We start from the raw sequence: 19,943 nt of genomic DNA, 5'->3' as shown, positions 1-19,943 counted from the left end.
TTTATGTTAAAATACAATGTTATGCAATAGAGTGGAATGCAAAGTATACATGACTTTCTAAGATAAGACGCGTGAATATTGAGATTTCAGCCTGTTGGCTGCCAGGGTCTGGCTTAGGCTCGGATTTCCCCAGTGTGGGTGGTTCCTCTGCTTCTGCTGGCAACCAGCCACCTGAGCAGAAGGCTAGATGGTCTCAGACGTGCAGGCTTTCCTTATCAGTCTCTCTGGTGCCTTTGCAGTGGTGGGGGCAGCATTGGGGGAGGTGGAGATGCTACTGAACTGAGCATTGCATTGAACACATTATTCACTTAGGAACTGAGAAGAACATTGGAAAAATATTCCTGATTCCTCTTCTAATGACAGAGACTAATGTCTGTCATCTTTCCCTTTCTTTTTCTCCCAAATTTCAAGAGTTCATAATCCCTGTTTCCCTCCTCCTCCTCCGTTCTTATTTTCTCTGTTAATTCCCCTTTTTGTAGTTCTCTGGATGGTTGGTATTTTTTTCCCATGATTGAGTCAATTACCTCCTGATCAAAACCATGGTTGAATCACTCAGAAAGCTTTGATTTTACTTGAGTCTTTGTGTGTTAGCAAATTAGCTATCCCAACACTTAAAAAAAAAAACCAAGGCTTGCAAGATCTGCATGTAGGTTCAGGTATTACACTAAAAACATTGGTTTGAGTTACAGCTTAATAATTACATTGATAGCTGATTAAGCATTGTGGAAAATTAACAGTGCAAAGCACGAAGAAACCAAGTTTTCATTTGTTTTTGATTAATCTAATGCTTGACAGAATTAGAACAACAGTGCTTCATTAATCCATAGGTCACATACTTGGTATTTCCCACTTGCCCAAATGCAACTTGGAGCACCATGAGTAAGCCCAAGACTGCTAAGTGAAGTGCATGTTCCTGCCTCCCAAGTTAATACTTTTGTACCTTGTTCCTGGGAAAGCCTCTGAGGCCCCTGCCTGGAGCACCTCTTACAGATTTCTAACTGCTCTCAGTGCCCACAATATGGAATGCCCTGAAATAGAAGAAGGGATATTGTAAAGGCATCCATAAGCAAATAACACTGAGGTGAGAAGCAAGAAAAGAAGTAGTTTGCAAATAAAACGAAGTCTGTAAGCAAACCTTTTAAGGAATTTTTAAAAGTATGTGGCTGCCTGAGGATATATGTTGTAGAGAGAAATGGTGCAAACTTTCCACTGAGAGCTCAGTATCTCTAAGTTAAAACTTCTGAAGGTAGCTTTAATGGAGCACTGACTGTGGGCCCCACATCTGTGTTCTCCCTCCTTGCGTGCTCCATCACTTAATCCTCAAGGGTGGTGTAGGATTGTCCTTTTGTAGAGAAGAGACTAGACCAGGAGGGTTGCTACCGAAGGTCATGTAGCTATTAGGCGTCAATGTCAGGATCTACACCCTTGAAGTTCGTTTCTCGAACTTTTGTTCTTAACCCCTCACCTGTTCCTACCACATGTGAGCTATCAGAGGAAATGAGTTTATAGTCCATACATTTTGGCAAAGACTATACAGATACAAATGATATGGTTAAACAGATAGATGTAAAATAGTTGAAGTTTTTTTTGATAAAGATAAGTATAACATCTGTAAAAGTCTTTGGAGGGAAATTTGGTTCTGCACTGTTTTTTCCCTAGGATGAGTTAATTCTATTAATAATATTGAATTTTTACCTAATAGGTTTTTGGTTTTAGTCCTGTGCACAAAAGTTGAAAGAATTTCCCAAGCGTTAGAATCGTTGGTAGAGGTAAGAGTCAATCTAGTTAGGTGTGAGGAGCTTGGTTGTAAGATAATGTAGTAATGTTTAAATATGAGTTTCTACAAAGTGCTGACTCTGGCCTGGGGCCTGGGAGCCCAATGTATAACAGGCACAATAGATGTGTGTCTCCCTCCCTTGGAAATAAATTTCCTGTGACATCACAGAGAGGGTCATAAAAGGTGTTAAAATCTTGAGCAAACTTTATTTATATCCTGTTTAATTAGACTTTGCCATCAGAGAGGCTTGACGGATATGCTACATATTCATTATGTGAACAAATACTTACATAGAGATTCCAGGTTCCTATCAAGGTTCTATGCAAGCTGTCGTGAAATACACCGCGATGAAGTCTTGGCCTCCTGGCACTGACCATCTCAGAGGGAAGCAGCCCTTCACAAAATCAATGTCTTCATTTTCTGGTGAAAGCAGTAAGGCAATCCTTTAGGGACAAAAAGATACTCTCCTTTAACCTTCCAGGTAACGACAGCTTCTTCAAGCACTGAGAATTTTATCTTTATTAGGAAACGTTAAAGTGTCCCCAGTTTTGTTGTCTTCCACCCCCAGCCTGAGCAGTGTTGGAGTTGGACCCATCCGTCCGTGACTTCAGGAGCGAGAAGCAGTGACCATGCAGCATGTCTTGGTTAGGTCAAGCTTTTGTTTAAACTACAAAGAGACAGAAAAGTGGGAGACCTGGCCAGGTGCACAGCTGAAAAGAAGAACCAGTTACAGACTAAGCCAGGCATGGAGAGGAGAACAGTTCCTTCTCCTTTCTCTTTGTGAGCGCCCTGGGTGCAGAGGTGGCCACCAGCCCCAGGAGAGCCACTCCCCAGGGACAGGCAGACTCACTTACAAGGATTCACACTGAGGTGTTTAAAACAACAGTTTTCTAAGTATTGAAAGGGGGGAAGTTAGTAGGAAAAATTGAATACACTAGCTGTACACTAACCGAAACTGTACTAACTGAAACTCAGAATCTGATTGTTCTAAGTATCCGAGACGTACGATCCGTAAGCTTGTTTCCTTCATGTAATGAGGAGTCCCTTTTGTATATAGTCCTTTTAGGAGATGGGTTGGGGAACATGATTGTTCAATAAACAGAGTATAGTGACTCCTTCTGGAAGAAAGAGAAAAAATATTTTAGAATAAACCTGAAATCTGTAATAAGATATTATTATATTACTTTCTAGAAAAGAAAAGGGTTGGATGGATGTTGGAAAGAGGTGAGGATGCATTTAAAGCTCAATTTTGCATCAAGGTGTCAAAAGATAAGGAAGGTGCTGGTTTCTCTAGCAAAATGAGGAGCAGACTTAGAAAAATGAAGGCCTGTAGCTCTCACTGGAGTATAGTAATAATGAAAACAGTGGATAATTTTATACTTGCTGATTTAAAATAAATTACAGACGTGTTAAATACCAGTAGTGGCCATTTTCCACTTCATGGCTCTTTTGAAAGGTAAACTAAGCACACAGATGAGTCTAGAAATGAAGATAATTTGTCTTTTCTATTGTTATGTTTAACTTTTTAGACACTACTTTCATGTTCTATAGTATAAATTAATTTTAAATGTAAGGTTATGAATAATATCTGCTTTTGTTGGTCATGGTGTTTTTATTTTTTGTTGTTTTGGTTTTAGTGAGCATTTTTATTTCAAGCATTTCACACTCAAATTGAGAAATGCTTGTGTGTGTGTGAGAGAGTTGTTTTTAAAAAAATAATGACTAGAAGACTTTAGGTCCAAATGTAGTTTAAACAAAGCTATTTGAAAGAAAAATGAAACTTGACTGTGTTGATTAGATTGTGGTGGCTAGGATTCAGGTTTGTCTTCAAGTTCATTGTGCCAAAGTTATAATTAGGAGCTTTGAATATGGAAGAAATAATAAAGGTGCTTTCTGGAGGTCATCTCATACTCAGGCCAGCTCAGAGAGGATTATCCTGATACCCCCATTCTGCAGGTAAAGGCACAAGGCTTAGCAGTTTTCAGAGTCCTGGCTGGGGACAGTGTGTCCAGCAGGGACTTGGGAGGCAGTGTGTCCAGCAGGGACCTGGCCAGGGGCAGTGTGTCCAGCAGAAACCTGGGAGGCAGTGTGTCCAGCAGGCACCTGAGGGACAGTGTATCCCAACAGGGACCCAGCCAGGGGGCAGTGCGTCCCAGCAGGGACCCAGCCAGGGACCCAGCCAGGGACCCAGCCAGGGGACAATGTGTCCAGTGCACAGGAGCCATAAGGACACTTCTTGACTACCTGTTTGTCCTCTCCTCACGCCGCTCCTGGGAGCTTTGACTCATTTGCTTTGCCCCTTTTTTCCACTGGATGCTGATCTGTAAAAAGAAATATATTAAGAGCTAAGAAGTGTCTCCTAAAGACCACGTTAGTAGCATCCCACCCAACTTGCAATGTATTGCTTTCACCACAACTCGTAATTCCAGTCTAGTGTTGGGTCATTTTCTTTAACTCATCTCACCTCCTTGTTATTTAGAAATCCTTTCTGAAGGCAGGTGTTTTTACCTTCATCTCTTTTATTGGTTCTAGGAACTTCTAACTTATTTTTTTCTTATAGATGTCTAATCCTATTATATTATAATCTAAGCACATAGTCTATATTGTTTTGATTGTTTGGACTTGGTCGAGATTTCCCCTGGTGCCTAAAAATGATTAGTCTGTGTATATTTGCTGCAAGTATTGCTAAAGTATTTATTGGATGCACTTTTACTACTGTTCTTAGATTTGTCAATAGTATTCCTCAAATCCTTTATATTTTAGGTTTTCCTTTTATTTGTTTAGAGGATTGTGGCTAAATCTCCAATTAGAGTTGTAGATTTGTCCACTTTTTCCCTATTTTTAAAATGATTTATTTTTATTGGAAAGGCAGATTAACAGAGAAAAAGATATTTTGTCCACTGGTTCACTCCCCTAAGTGGCCATTATGTCCAGAACTGAGCCAATCCGAAGCCGGGAGCCAGGAGCCTCTTCCAGGTCTCCCATGCATGCGAGTGCAGGGTCCCAAGGCTTTTGGCCATCCTCTATTTGCTTATGGCTTCCCAGGCCATAAGCAAGGAGCTGGAGGGAAAGTGGAGCAGCCAGGATGCGAACTGGCGCTCATACGAGATCACGGCACTTGCAAGGTGAGGATTTAGCCACTGAATCATTGTGCCAGGCCCTTTCATATTTTGTTTTTAAGGACATGTCATTCAGAATTTAAAAGAGTTCAAAAGGTTTTTCTGTTAATGAATTGTTTACCCCTAAAATATTACTTATTAAGCTTGTTTTGCCATCTCAGTCTTGCTCAGTACCCCCAAGGAACTCTATCAGGAGGTATAAAAATTGTTCACCAGTCAGTTTGAGAAACCCCCTCATTGTGAGTCTGGAATAAGGATTGATTTTAGTATATTAATTAAATTGTTTCACGGAGTGAATAAACTGTGCTTCTTACAATGTTTACTGCAGTTTGTGAATTAATGATGCAGTGATTCGAGGTAAACGACTTCACGGATCAGGATAAATCTAAGGTAGAATCCTCCCAACAACCTGGGAAGAGAGGTGGATTTTCTAAGGCAGCTGTTCTTGAAATGTTAGCAATCCATTGCAGGCTCAGCCTTGGATACCCATGTTTACATAGAACCCTAGCACCAACAGGACCCTAATAGATTGAAAGAAATAATAGCCCAACAGTTGGGGGTGGGAGGAGCCATTGGCTTCCCTACCATTCATGGGCCCAAGCCCATTGCTTTCTTTGGGTGTGCTTTTCAAAAGTCACATCAATGAGTTAGAATACGTGGTTCCTTTTATTCTGTAACACAAAGATAATGAAAATGACTCTTCATAAAGGTAAACACACATTCACACCTCTGTGCATGCGAACAAGTATTTCTCTCACTTTCTTTTGATTCTCGAGGCAGTTGTCTGTTGAGCAAATGGTGTATTTCCCTTTGATAAAGGCACGTGACTTCTGCCAACAGTAATGGAAGTTACGTACGTGTGTTTAGAAGTGAGCGAGGCAAACAAACAGAAAATTGGTTCCGGATCTGTGTTTTGGGCACCAAAGAATCAATTCCACAAAAAACCACATACTTAGATGAACATGGTGGATTTTCTGGACAAATTTCGCGAGCTTCCGGTGGGACCCTCGATTTCAGGTCTCTGGGAGAAATGAAGAACTAGATGTTGTTAACTGTGATAAGGGTAAGTAAACTGTCACTCAGGGTCGCGGTGGCCTCCTTCATGAAGATAAATGTCTTATTAGATCTAAGACATCGTGTTGTTTATATAGTCTGGTATAAATCACAGGGTAAGATGACAAACTGGGTTTCAAAGTTGACAGTAATTTATATAACTTAAACAAATGATTACCAAGGATTATACATGTTTTGTGAAGAATTAAAAAACAATAACAATTATCTGTGTATGAACAACCCATTTTTCATTCTTCAGATCGGCCTGTTGGGCTGTGGGGGTGTGTTCCAGCTCAGTGAGGTGCTGTCACAGGAGCTACTTGTGGTGGACCTTCCGTGGCGCTTCTTTCACTTCAACACATGCCTCACAAATTTCACCCAAGTTTCCACCCGAAATCATGAAAATTTAGAGCTGGGAGAGACTTGGCAATTACCTAGTCTAGTCTTGGTTCTACCCAAGAGGAATTGGAATTTCAAAGATGCTAAATGGAGCAAGTGTTTGAATGGTTAAAGAGGGTGCTGAAGACGTCCTCACCCCAGATTTGAACACCTGGGTTCAAATCCCAGCTGCACTCCCACTGTCCACTTGCTGCAACTGCAGATCCTGGAGGCAGCAATGATGACTCAGGAGGTTGGGTTACTGCCACCCGCATGGGAGACCCGGATGGGGTTTCTGGCTCCTAGCATTGGCCTGCCCTTTGGTTAGTGAACCAGCAGGTGGGAGCTTTCTCACTTTCTCTCCCCTTCTCTTTTTCTTCCCTTCCCTCTGCTTTTCAAATAAATAAATTTTAAAATAAAGACACTTAATATCTTGGTCCTGTGAGTCACTGGGTCCTGTGGCTACCAAGAGTAAGGGCCAGTGACACACTCAAAACTACATCTCTGGGAGTAGCTTGTCCCAGCTCCCACTGCTGTGTTCCCTCACCCACGTGATCTCAAATAGTTCTGTAGGAAGCCTGTTCCTGGCTCTTAAACAATCTCTCAAAAGTTCCAGTCAAGTTCTTTAGACAGGTGTGTCTCACGTGCACTTAGGATAATTTGGGAGTAACATATTTTAAAGAATTTTGAAAGACTCCATAAGTTCAAATTGTCACAGGTTATGAAGAAGTACAATGCAGTGTCCCTTTATTGATTAGCATAGAACTAATCAGTTATTTTTGTGCTTTCTTGCCCATGATATAGTCTTTTTTTCCCCATGATATTTTTTCCCCATGATATTTTTTTTTAAAGATTTTATTATTATTGGAAAGCTGGATATACAGAGAGGAGGAGAGACAAAGAGGAAGATCTTCCATCCGACGTTTCACTCCCCAAGTGAGCCGCAACAGGCCGGTACGTGCCGATCCGATGCCGGGAACCAGGAACTTCTTCCAGGTCTCCCACGCGGGTGCAGGGTCCCAAGGCTTTGGGCCGTCCTCCACTGCTTTCCCAGGCCACAGGCAGGGAGCTGGATGGGAAGTGGAGCTGCTGGGATTAGAACTGACGCCCATATGGGATCCCAGGGCTTTCAAGGTGAAGACTTTAGCCGCTAGGCCATGCCGCCGGGCCCTTTCCCCATGATATTGAATGACCTTATTCAATCATGAGTTCAGATACTGTGTAGATGACACAGAAGAGGAATAAGATGTGATTCCTTATTGAGAAAAGTCTAGTTGAAGGGAGAAGATTCAGACCTTACCACAAAGGACATGGTACATCACTGAGTGCTGGTGATTTGGAGCAGGGTTGGCAGAAAAGACCAATGGGTTTGATTTGCAATATTTCAGGAAAAAAAAGTTAAAATAATCTTAGACCTGAGTTCTAGGCAACATGGTTGGGGAAGTGTTTTCCAGGAAGCATGGAAAGCATGAGTAAAAGTCCATTCTTTGAAAGATCAAACATCTGTTAAGCTTCCACTGTAATTCGCTGTAAAACAAGAGGGGCTGTTTTGAAGTGGAAACAGTTGATTTTTAAATGAGTGGGTTGGCAAGCTGTGTCCCACTCCTGCTCTGGACTTGCTGAGTTTGAGGATAACCCTTTTCACCTTGAGCCCAGATCCTCTAGACTGGTAGGAAAGAAAGATGATATAGAATTGGTTTTCTGACTTGGAAGTTTGAGGGAAATTGTGCCTGCATGGACATTCTTCACTTACAGAAGCCTCATCCAATTTCTAGAGCCATTTTTTTAAAAAAAAATTATTTTTATTGGAAAAGCAGATTTACAGAGAAAAGGAGAGACTGGGATGAGATCTTCCATCCACTGACTCATTCCCCAAATGGCTGCAACAGCCAGAGCTGAGCTTATCTGATCCAAAGCCAGGAACCAGGAGCCTTGAGCCTCTGCCGGGTCTTCATGCAGGGGCAGGTCACATGACTTTGTGTTATCCTCCACTGCCCTCCCAGGCCAGAAGTAGGGAGCTGGATGGGAAGTGGAGCAACCGGGACACAAACCTGCAACCATGTGGGATGCAGGAACACCTATTAGCCAGTTGAGCCATTGGTCTGGCCCCACAGATCTGTTTTTCAAGTGATTGGAATACAGCATCTGTGGCACCAGACATTTTCATGGACTTCTTGGAAAAGTGGACACCATTGTTGTCTAATTAATTTTACGGCGACATTTTTTCATAGATAAGCCCCTGGATTTTATTTTAACCAATAGTATATAGGGTTAACTGGGGTCATGAGCTATTCTTTTTACATACGATCATTATCATCATTAAAAGACATTTGGGAATGACCGAGAACCTAGTTAGACCTAGAGATTGTCATAGCTTGGAAAAAAAATTACTTGAGTTATCTAATCTAGCCCTTTTAATGAATTCACATCCTTCTTACTAATATCTCATTTAATTAATTATCAAATGCAGTGATCATGCTTTGGAGCTTTCCTTCGTAGGATGTCTTTCCCGCCCAACTATTATTACTCATTTATTCTTCATGTCTAACCTAAACTTTTCCTTCCTTAGTTTCAGGCCATTGCTCTTTTCTATACCATCTTCTGAGACTGACTAATTCCCCTAATTCATTTATATTGTTACCTTAAGAAGGTATTAAAACCGAACATTTATCCCCAGAGTGTTCCCTTTTCCAAACTACATAAATTTCCGTTCACTTAATCCTAACCACGCTGTGGCCCTGTCCTACTCCCCTGTCCTCGGATATTTTATCATGCTCTTTGATAGTTCCCATTCCAAGGGGATCACCTGAGCAAGGGGGTGGCTTCCTGCCAAGGGAAGCCGGGCAGAGTAACATCGCGTACTAGCACAGGAAAATGCTAAGTACATATTTGATGTTGGTGTTGGTGATCATCTGTTGGGCATGCCAGTGCAGCACTTGCTTTGGCATATGTGGGGATATATGTGTATTTTAATGCTTTAATGTATTATGGCCTGTTGTAATTGAATGGCTATAAACTAGCAGTTAAGAGGGTTTTATAGACCTTGGAAAGGATCAGAATTCTCTGGCCCCCTCTTGTGGCGAAAGAAAATACTACTTTTGGACTGGCTGGATTTGGTTTGTTGGACTGAAGAGGAAGGCAAAGTCTCAGCATGTGAGCACAGGAAATGAATTTAACAGCTTAAAATTTAATAGGTATGTGCACCAACATTTAGAGTTCAGAAAGTCTTGCTGGTTATATTCATTCGTGTCTTTAAACCTTGAGGAAATTGCTTTCTTATAACCAGTATTTCTGTATATTCCTGTTAGGCAGGTTGGGGGAGGATTAAAAAAAAAAGAAAAAACATAATCTTGAGACTTTTATATTTTTAAATAGATAATAAGGAGGCCCTCTATATGAATGTTACACCGAATTAGCAAGTAATTTTTCTTTGCCAATTATAGATTGATGCGGTTAGTATCTCTAACAGATTTAATGAGATCTCCTTCATCTCCTATATCATATTACTTTTACCAGTTTTACAGTTCAGCATTGTAGCGGTCCTTCTGTGGTGGGCACACTTCAGACCTTCATGAGGTTCTAGCAAGTCACAGCTTGCTGGAAGGGAGCCTGAAGTGGTGAGCCAGTGTGCCACGTGTATTGTCCGGAGAATACAGGTAGCACAAAACTGGTTTGTTTTCTTGCAGACCTTTGAAAGTAACCCCTTGCCTTGGAACAGTTGATTTCTAGACAAGAACCAATGGAGGTGACTGTTAATATGCCCTCCTGGAGGTGCAGAGATCAATAGTGGATACAAGTGAATGCTTGTTTTGTTTTATTTTATTGACTTAGAAATTTGGATTAGGGTTTGGGTAGGTTTCTTGTATGCTGAAACCAGCTTCTCATGAAAATATTGTATCCTGTTTAGAAATTCTGGAAACTCTAGGCATAAATTTGAGACTGTGTTTTTCAATATTCAATGTTGCCTTTTCCTCAAATGAGAATATTGAACACTTTACCAATTGAGAAATTGCAAACTAAGAATGGCCTAAACGTAGCAGAACAAAGTGAAAAGGGGTTGAGGGCGAATATACAATAATTAAATATTAAATTAGGAACTGGTAATTTGGATGACTTTTTTTTCTGCCCTACCTGAAGACATAATTATTCTAAATAGAGAAATCAATGGATTTTTATTAAACCATATGTTTCTCCCTTAAGATGTGTGAATCAAGTTTTAATCTCAGCTATTTATTAATTGTTAGTATTGACATTTCTATGAGCATCTGAAGACAAGATTTAGAAAACCTACAGATGAAACATCTTAATAAAACAACACTGTGAATCTTCATAAGACTAATCAAGCTTTTCCACTTTTGGGAAAAAAAACAATAATCTTATATAACAGTTTTTAAGATTTCTCTTTAATCAGTTAGGTGATCTTATCTTCTTAATCCATGTCAGGTTTCTTAAACGCCTGCTAGTCCTGGTTTTCTGTTTATCATATAAAGACTGTATTTTTCATGAGCCAGGCTGAATCGTGGATTCTCATAGAAACTCTGGAACATTCTTATCCTAATAGAGAAGCAGAAAATGGTTTTTAGTTACACTGATGCTATTTACTACCATGCATTTCAATTGGTTTGCTGCCCAAAATTGCAATTGCTTTGGATAGAGAATTCTGTGACTATCAATTTTCACTTCTTTATCTTCACAGAATTCTCTGACATGTCGATTTCTTCCTTAGGGATCTGTTTCTACTTGGCTTTTGGGAAAAAGATTCATTCTAGAATACTTATTTTTCAACCAAAACTTATCAGTCAGCTTAAGGTTTTATGTTCTTTATTTTAGCACCAAAATTGGCCATATGAGAGCGACTAGCTTCTTATATAATTACAGTGAACAGCAGTGTTATAGAGAACTTTGCAAAACCTCAGCTTTTGGAACGTGAGGGGAGTGGCAAGGTCTGTTGGAGTACTGCACTGGTTGTCCGAGGATAGGATGGAGAGAGATTTTCCTGGGAAGCTCTAGCCTGGTTCTTAAGTTTCTTGTTCTAAATAACCATGGTTTTCTTTGTCGTGTTGCGGAAGCAGAAAGGAAGAGAGTGTGCGTCTGCCTTCTCGTTCTGTGTGTGTGTTTTCAGCGAGTGCCTCACACTTCTTGCTGAATTTTCTCGAGGGACCCCAGGAGCAATCAGGAGCTTTGCAAGTGGACCCTTCTGCAGGTTTACAGTCTTCCAAAACTGCAAGCTTATGTAACAGCGGAAGTATCCAAATTTGAAGTGTTTCCCCTCTGATTGAGATTCATTAAAATTCTCTGTTTGCTGCAGATAGGACTCCCTGAAGCAAGCCAGACAGGGAAGGCATTTTACCACTTTTCTATTTGTTCCCAGCATTATGTTTTCAAAGTATCATATAATTTCTTAATTCTAAGTATATTCATTTTGGGGAATATGTTTCATTCAGTGTTAAGGGGCAATGCATACAGCTTGATTACTGGTAGAAATTAAAAGAAATATTTTTTTGCTGTATTCTGTCTGAGCTCTGTCTAGTTCAGAGAGAGACACATGCCGTCATGATGACTTTGCCTTTCAAATGCCAAGAATTTTGCAGCAGATGATGGAACAGTTGATAGTAACTCCAGTTGAGTTACTCTGCTACCTAAATCTAGGAAAAAAATAAGTGCGCATTAACTTGTGCAGGCACATGAACGATAAACTTTCCCTGTGCTGACATTTTGTGCGTAACACTGGCCTTTCTTCAACATTTTTGCTGCCTCTTGTGTGTTCATGTTCGGCTGTTTCATTTTGTTAGTTAGAAGTTGGTTAAGGAAAAGAGCTGGAATTGCTTAAGTGGTGATGGGTAGGATCTGCTGTGGGGTAGAGGATTGTGGCAGCTTTTGTAGTGTGCCTTTGCCCGCTGCAGGGTGACAGATATACCGTGTTCTGTAATGATAGCTGTCACAGTGTCCCTCACCCCCAGAACGTCACAGAGGTCCCTCTCCAGCCACAGGAGCCACAAGCTCGGTGAAAAGTTTCCTAACTTTAAAGTTTACTTTCTTTGTACCGAATCGGCAAAAAACTGAGTTCTGTCTGAGTTAGCTTTAATGCTGCTTAAACTCTTAGCCCAGTTATCACTCATAATAATTCTAACATATTATGTGGTTCAGTTCGAGTGATCTAAGAGCATGCTGGGTATGATTTTCAATAGATGACAAAAGTATAAAATTAAGAAAAGATTTCTATGAAATTTTTTTTGCACACTCTGCCAAATGAATTATTGAAATTCCAATAAAATTTTTTTAAAAAAACTAAAAAGCAGCATGGGTTTTATTTTCCCCTCAATCCTTCCAGCTCTCATAAATGTCTTCTTGAAAGCGATATCTGCAGAGTTAAAGAACAATATATCCTGTAATATTTACCTCATCAGGAGGAGTTTTAAAATGTGGCATCTTGATGTGGGGATATTGACTACGGTGAACTGACAGTTTTACTGGCCTGGCAGGTTCACAGTAAATCCATGTGGTAAAAAGTCCCTAAGAAGTTTTTGATTAAGAAACTTTTACTATCCTTTTAAAATGAAATATACCGGTCGTTTTTCAAATGATAAAAGCAGGTATGTTGTGTTATTGTCTGAATCTCACTTTCTGAAACATATTTTAATAAGTTTCCTATTTTCAAAGTTCCTTCCCAGGCTTCTCAGATACTAATTTAAATGATTGCTTCCTCACCCAGCATGTTCAGAACAAGTAAAACGAAAATAATAAAAGCTAGCCTGCTTAGCAAAAATAAAATTTTACATCGTGCATCAAAGAAACCTGCATTCAGAAAAAAATCAGTGGTTTTATTCTTTTGTGTTATCAGTGATGTACAGTTATAATAAAAAGTAGTAAGATTTTAAAATATCTTTAAAGAAAAAGACAGCTTTTAAAAATTAATGTTCATTTTTAAAAAGCAAGCTAAAAGCATAAGGTGTTTTTTTTAAAAGTGCATTTACAGTTTGTATTTGTAATTAATAGGGAAAGTGATTAGAGTATAATGTGCCAAGAGTATTAAAAGGCAAGCAAAATTTTACTGGAAAGTTGAGCCTAGCAATAATACCCTGTACACAAGCTCACAATGAAAGTTTTTAATCTGTGCTCGCTTCAGCAGCACATAGACTAAAATTGGAACAAAAGTGTATGATCTGTTGAGCATCACATTGGGAAGATGGTGCCCATTCTAAAAGTCAAACACTCACTGAACATACTACCCCTTTCCTTGAGTGTTTTATTGACTGGCTGCTGGTAAGAAGGCTGTGTGGCCCTTCTTCTTGAATTCTGCATAAAAGCTAATGTTTAACCCAACTATATTGGTGCAGGTCTTAATATGATGACTTTTAAATGTTTTGATTTAATGCAGTAAGAGTAGATGCTCCAAGAAATCTGTGTCTCAAATCAGTTCCTGGTTGCCGCTCAAGACTAGCTGCACGTTCACAGGCGAAGCCAGATTAAACTCAACTTCGAAAAAGCATTCCCAGCGACAGAAAGTGGCCCGCCATTCCCCGGAACCCAGCGTGCTTCTAGCCCACCATTCCCCAGAACCTGGCGTGCTGCTAGCCCACCATTCCCCAGAACCCGGCGTGCTTCTAGCCCACCATTCCCCAGAACCCGGCGTGCTGCTAGCCCACCATTTCTGAAACAGCGAAAGCAATCGGCATCATGCTTCACTTGGAGGATGCTCTCTCCGTAGCTAAATAGCTCCCTGCTCATCAAGGAAACGAATGTGTGCGGAGGTGACATATTCTTCACCCTCTGCTCTTTGTTCTGGGGTCCCTTGGACTGTGGCTATCAGCCTCAGCACTGACAAATGTCCCCCCAAACTTTAACACTATGTTAGATTGAGTTATGAGGTCTTAAGGTTGTGCTGCTCGGCCGAAGGTTGATTGTCTCTGAGAGATAAAGGAACGGGTGCACCACGATAAGAGAATCCTCACCACGAGATTACCCCAATCACTGGTCCACTCTGTGTTTTCCTTTTTCTTTCCTTTCCTTTCCTTTTCTTTTTCTTTTTTTTTTAAGAGGAGGGGATCTTTGGGGTTTTTGTTTTGTTCTGCTCAACGGATGATCCCCCCACTCCTTATCCCTCTCCCTCAGAGATACGAAAACATCGAAAGACTCATAGCATTCAAGCACTGGAAGAAACAGGTGGACTCAAAGATACAGAGCAGCTCCTTCAAATGTGCTGCTACTTGGGGTGTGCCGGCCACCAGAGGCAGAAGGGACCCAGCGGGCCACCTGAATGTGTCGAGGGGTCTGGGATGGCACAGCACTGTCCTTCTGTCCCCAGCACCCCTGGGGTTCCCCACGTGCATTTAGTCTCCGGTGGGTAGTTCAGTTTGTTTGTTTGGAGCTGTGACTTTTAGATTATGCTCCGGTGGCAGAAATCTCAGACCTGCTGTCCAGGCAAAATTGTAAACTGCTGCCTTTGTGGGTGACAGTGATGGTGACAGTTTTTTTATGCCAATGTTGGCCGTTATCTGGCACGCCATTCCATAAATGCTTTTATTGTAGTCGAAACTACTGAGTAATGGTAAATTGAAGCCTGCCTGATGAATTGTGAGCACTCTGGGTTTTTGCACCCCTCCTTCCTATATCATACAAATTTAAGAGAACTGTGGTTAAGTGGAATTGATAATACCACAGAGAAAAACTTGAGCTCCATCGTATGAATCCTAGAGAAAGCCCTATTGAGGGAGAAGTGTTTAAACAAATGCGTAAACACCATCCTGGGAGAGATTTATTAGCCTGACCTTCACCGCCAACAACAGCCATCACTTACTTAGTGCATAACTACGCGGAATACATGGTACTCTGTAAGGTGAATTAATAGTACCTTCTTTCTCTAATACATTTGCTGAGTGACTACCATGTGCTAGACATCATAGTTTATACGTTACCTGCAAACCTTGTCACAGCTGTGTGACGTAGCTGTTGCTATTCCCATATTACAGATGAAAAAACTGAGCACCAGGGAGATTCACTCGCCTAGTGTCCTCCGTTAATTGGGTGGCAGAGGCAGGGTTTGAACAAATCTTTCTTGTTCCAAAGCCTAGACTTTTTTCCAATAGAATCACTCTGCCTAGTAAGAAAAGAAATGACATATTTTGCTATTCCCTCAGATGCTATGTTCACTGCCCAAAGGGAAAGATAGGGCAGTGGTGGGGAGTGGTAGGGACTCTGGAATTGGTTGAAGTGGTAGTGTATTCATGATGGCTTCCATGAGGGCCAGCATTGTGGCATAGTCCGCAAACTGCCACTGGAGGTGCTGGCATCCCCCATGGATGCTGGTTTGAGTCCCGGCTGTTCCACTTCTGATCCACCTCCATGCTAGTGTGCCTGGGAGGAGCAGGGGGAGGATGGCTTAGGTACTGGCTACCATCGAGGAAACATCTGCTTCTTGGCAGGCCCTGTGCTGGGAACTTTTATAGCTTCCTATGGGCACCTTTTAAGTCTAAAATTAAAAAAAAAAAAAACTAAAAGGCATCTGACCTCAAAGCTTACATCTCTTCTGTTGTACTGTGTCGTCTTCCAAGACTGTAGAGAAGACGGAGAGGAAAGAGGCGCTGCTGGGCAGTCCTCCAGTGGAGCTGCCTGAGATGATGATAGGAGTGTTGGCATACTGGCACTGCCCAGAATAGCCTCTGCCACCTGAGGCCACAGAGCCCTTGAAATGTGGCTGGTAAGACTGGGAGCTGTTTGTCTCATTTAATTGTTAAATTTAAATATACATTAAAATAGCCATATGTAGCTCATGGCTACCATACTGGAAAGCGCAGTTCTAGAAAAATGGCTGAAGACCAGCCAACAGTGTCTCAGAAGCTGCTGGAAGATACGGAGGATGGGAGTTTAGTTGGCAAGGCAGGGAAGAAGGCAGGCTCAGGCACAGGCTATGGCTGACTTGGAGGTCAGAGGTACAAGGTAGGTGAGCAGGCAGGAGAGCCCTCCAGTAAATTGATGGGAGAAGCTCAGAGAAAACAGGATGTGGAGTGGGAGAAGGGAAGTGACCTGGCGAGTGCTTTGAAGAAGAGCATTAGAATGCATAGTTAATGGATTTGCTCAGATTGAAAGGTAAATACAGATCAGCATTTTTTTTAGTATCCCTCCGGCTGTAAATCATGACTCGACATTTTGATGAGTGGCTGAGGGATAAGTTGTTTAAATGGTGCTGTGGTGTTTGTGTAGGGTGGAAGCTCACGGGGCTCTCTGCAACACTCACAGAGCCCCCGGATGGGAGGGCCTGTCAGTTTCAAGGGTGTGTGTCATTTCTTCCTTCACATGTATTTATGAAATCGTATAGATCATCTCCTTGTTTCGAGTCAGTGCCACATCTAATCTTTCTCAAGAGATAGATTCTCCAACACATTAAAATATTTTTTCATTATACGAGTATTTAAGCCCCTGCTCATGAACAATACTGGCACTAATTTATACACTTTAGAGCACTTTGCAGCCTGAGAATCTTGTTGGGCGGCATCACCCCAGGTAACCCTCCCTGCTGTCTCCTGGGGGTGTCATAGAGGTGGAAACAACTTGAGATCCAGCTGGGATGTTGCAATTCTTGAGGAGCAGAGCTGGGTCCCAGATAGAAATGTCTGGATTCTTGGGTCATACTTTAGGGTCCTAGTAATGTGCACCCCAGAAAGCAGCAGCAGGTAATGGTTCAAGGATCTGCGTCCCAGCCACCTGTGTGAAAATCTGGGTTTTAACTTGAGCCCTGGCCACTGGGGGCATTGGAGGGAGTGATCCAGCAGACTGGAGACCTCTTTCTCCCCGTCCCCACCACCACCTTTAAAATACAATTTTAAAATGTTAAAATATAGACATCACAAAGAATGATACTTTCATGTGTCAGCATCCGTTTTTCAGAATAAGAAACTAAGACACAGAAAAGTCAGAGTTATCAAGGCTGTGAGTCCAACTGACGAGCTGCAGGTAAAACAGGGCAGGACACAGTAAACTGCCCTACCCTGTGACTATGCAGGTGGCAAATGCAGACATAAAACACCAAACAGCCCCTGTTCATCCCCAGATAAATTAAAAGGAAGAGAGAGAGAGAGAGAAGGGCAACATGCAGATTAAAAGAGATTTTAAGACCATTAACAGTGAACCATGTTGTGGCACTGTGGTTCAAGCCAATACGTTATCCCCCGTATTAGTGCCTGAGGTCTCTGCTTCTGATCCAGGTTCCAGCTAATGCACACCCTGGGAGGCAGCAGACCCATGCAGTGATCAGGATGAATTCCTGGCCTCAGCCTGCCCCATCCCTGGCTGCTTTGGGAAGTGAACCAGTGAGTGGAAGATTCTGTGTGTGTGTCATTCTCTCTCATATCTCTCTGTCCTTGTCTTTCAAACAAATGTCTCAAAATATTTAAAAATGGAAATGTTTTTTATACAGTCAATAGTAAAGGAAAAAAAAAGTCAGACTACACTGGAGCCCTGGTATGCAAGTTGTAGTTTGCTTTCTGCTTGGTCACTCAGTCTCTTAAACTTTGTTTGTTCAGTGCTGTAATTGACAGAAATTGATGTAATTATTAGTGGTCATTTTAAGAAATAACTATTTGGGGCTGATGTTGGCTTTGTGGAACAGCAGACTGGTTGAAAAGCAAAATGTGAACGAATGATTTGACAAATGGAGAACAGAAATGATATTAGAAGAACATAGTGGAGTAATACGTACATCTGGAAAGCAAAGGAGATTGGGGAGGCCTTGCAGAGGACATGGTACTGGAATTAGGTCTTTAAAAGCAATAGGAATTTGTCAGGCAGCCAGAGTTGGGGGCACCAAGTGATAATTCTCCTCGTTGGACAAAAGCATCAGAAGTGACCACACACTGCAGGTAGGTAAGTAGTTTGATGTATGGTCTTTTCAGAGGGGAACCAAGAAACATATAACAAAAACCATAAGTGTAAATGCCCTTTGTACCTAGCAAGTATTTTAAGAGAATATACTAGGAAGACATGTTTTGTTTTCTGGTTAGGGCACCTGCATCTGGTTTCAGAGTGTCCGGGTTCAGTTCTCGACTCTGGTAATGTAGACCTTGAAAGCTGGTGGTGATGACTCAAGTAAACAGATTCCCACTATCCTCATGGAAGGTCTCAGTTGTATTCCTGGTTCCTGCTTCTTGTCTCCACCCCCAGACAAACCATGGCCTTTGTGAGCATTTGGAGAATTAACCAGTGGAAAGAATAGTTCATCCACTCTCTCACTCTTTCTCTGCCTCTCACGTAAATAAAAATAATAAATAGACATAAGATGTATAAGGATATGTATTGCAGACTTGTTTACAAACATTGGGAATAGAAGAAGTATCTAAACCACTATCATACCATGGAATAAATGAAATCATTTAAAGTAGTATTTGTATAAAAATATTTAAGGATTATGGGAAGATGTTTATACGTTATTAAGTGAAAATACAAGACTATAACATAGCACATTTTCTGAAATATATGTATACATACACATAAAAAGGTCATGATGCTCTTCATCAAAGTATTTTTATATGCTTTTATTTCTAAATTTTCATCAGTAAACGTGTACTTGTGTAATTAAAAATAAGCAGTGAAAATTAGTTTTCAAGATCCCTGAAAATGCATGCAGCTTTATGCCCAGAAGTTCCATTTCTAGGAATTTATTCTAAGGAAATAAGCCAATATAACTCCTAGAACATCAAGTAATTGGAACCAACTTAAATGTCCAATTACCTGGGATTGGTTTAATAAATTAAAGTGCATTCTGATGATGGACTGTGGCAGGGCCATTAACAGTCATGTTGTGGGTAAAGCAGCCATTATGGTCACAGGAAAATGTTCATGATATATTAAAGGGGGAAGGAGGGATGGAAGGCAGCATGGAAAGAACATATCCCAAAATGTCAATACTGGAGTTTCTGGCTATAAGTTTCTGGGTGTTGTTTCTGCTGTCTTTTGTGCTTCTCTACATTTCTTAAGTCTCCTGCTTTGCACCTCTTAACTTTTTAAAATGGAAAGGTTTTTGTGTTTAAATGAATGCTAGAAGTTGTGACGTTAAAGAAGTGTTGACTAGTAGCTATGGATGTGCAAACGTCTCCAGTGACATGAGCCAGTGTTATAAGGAGCAAACCATATGTGTTTCTGAAGGTCTATTATATGACAGCCAGAAGATCATACAATGGCTCAGAAAACAAATCCTCCAGTTGCAGTGCTGGTATCTCATATGGACACTGTGGAAGAAGAAGCAGTCTGAGATGCTCTACGTTTGATCCAGCTCCCTGCTGATGGCCTGGGAAAGCTTTGGAGGATGGCTCAAGTCCTTGGGTCCCCCTGTGTGGGAGACCAGAAAGAGGCTCCTGGCTCTGGCTGTCTGGCCTTTTGGCAAATGAGCCAGCAAATGGAAAATTTGTCTTTTTGTTTCTCCTTTCAGATGAAAATAAACAAACGAACAAAAAAATGTGCCAGCCAGGGCACAGGCATTGTGCATAGCAGGTCAGGCCATTGACAAGCATACAAGCATCCCATTCCGAAGTACCTGGGATGGAGCCTCTCCTCTTTGTCTCATCCAGCTCCTTGTTAATGTGCACCCTGGCAGGCAGCAGAGGTGGCTCAAGCACTTGGGCCCC

General features: G+C 41.3%; 1 protein-coding gene across 4 annotated transcripts in view; it reads left to right on the top strand.

Annotated features, from left to right (window-relative positions):
• The window catches only part of SKAP1 (src kinase associated phosphoprotein 1), a 268,003-nt gene that overhangs the window by 64,886 nt on the left and 183,174 nt on the right, over window positions 1–19,943 (top strand). The gene's annotated exons all lie outside the window — the stretch shown is intronic.

The sequence above is a fragment of the Ochotona princeps genome, chromosome 17 (assembly GCF_030435755.1).
Source record: "Ochotona princeps isolate mOchPri1 chromosome 17, mOchPri1.hap1, whole genome shotgun sequence".
Classification (NCBI taxonomy): domain Eukaryota; kingdom Metazoa; phylum Chordata; class Mammalia; order Lagomorpha; family Ochotonidae; genus Ochotona; species Ochotona princeps.
Note: the sequence above shows the minus strand (reverse complement) of the source record. Positions and strands in the feature narration are given on the sequence as shown.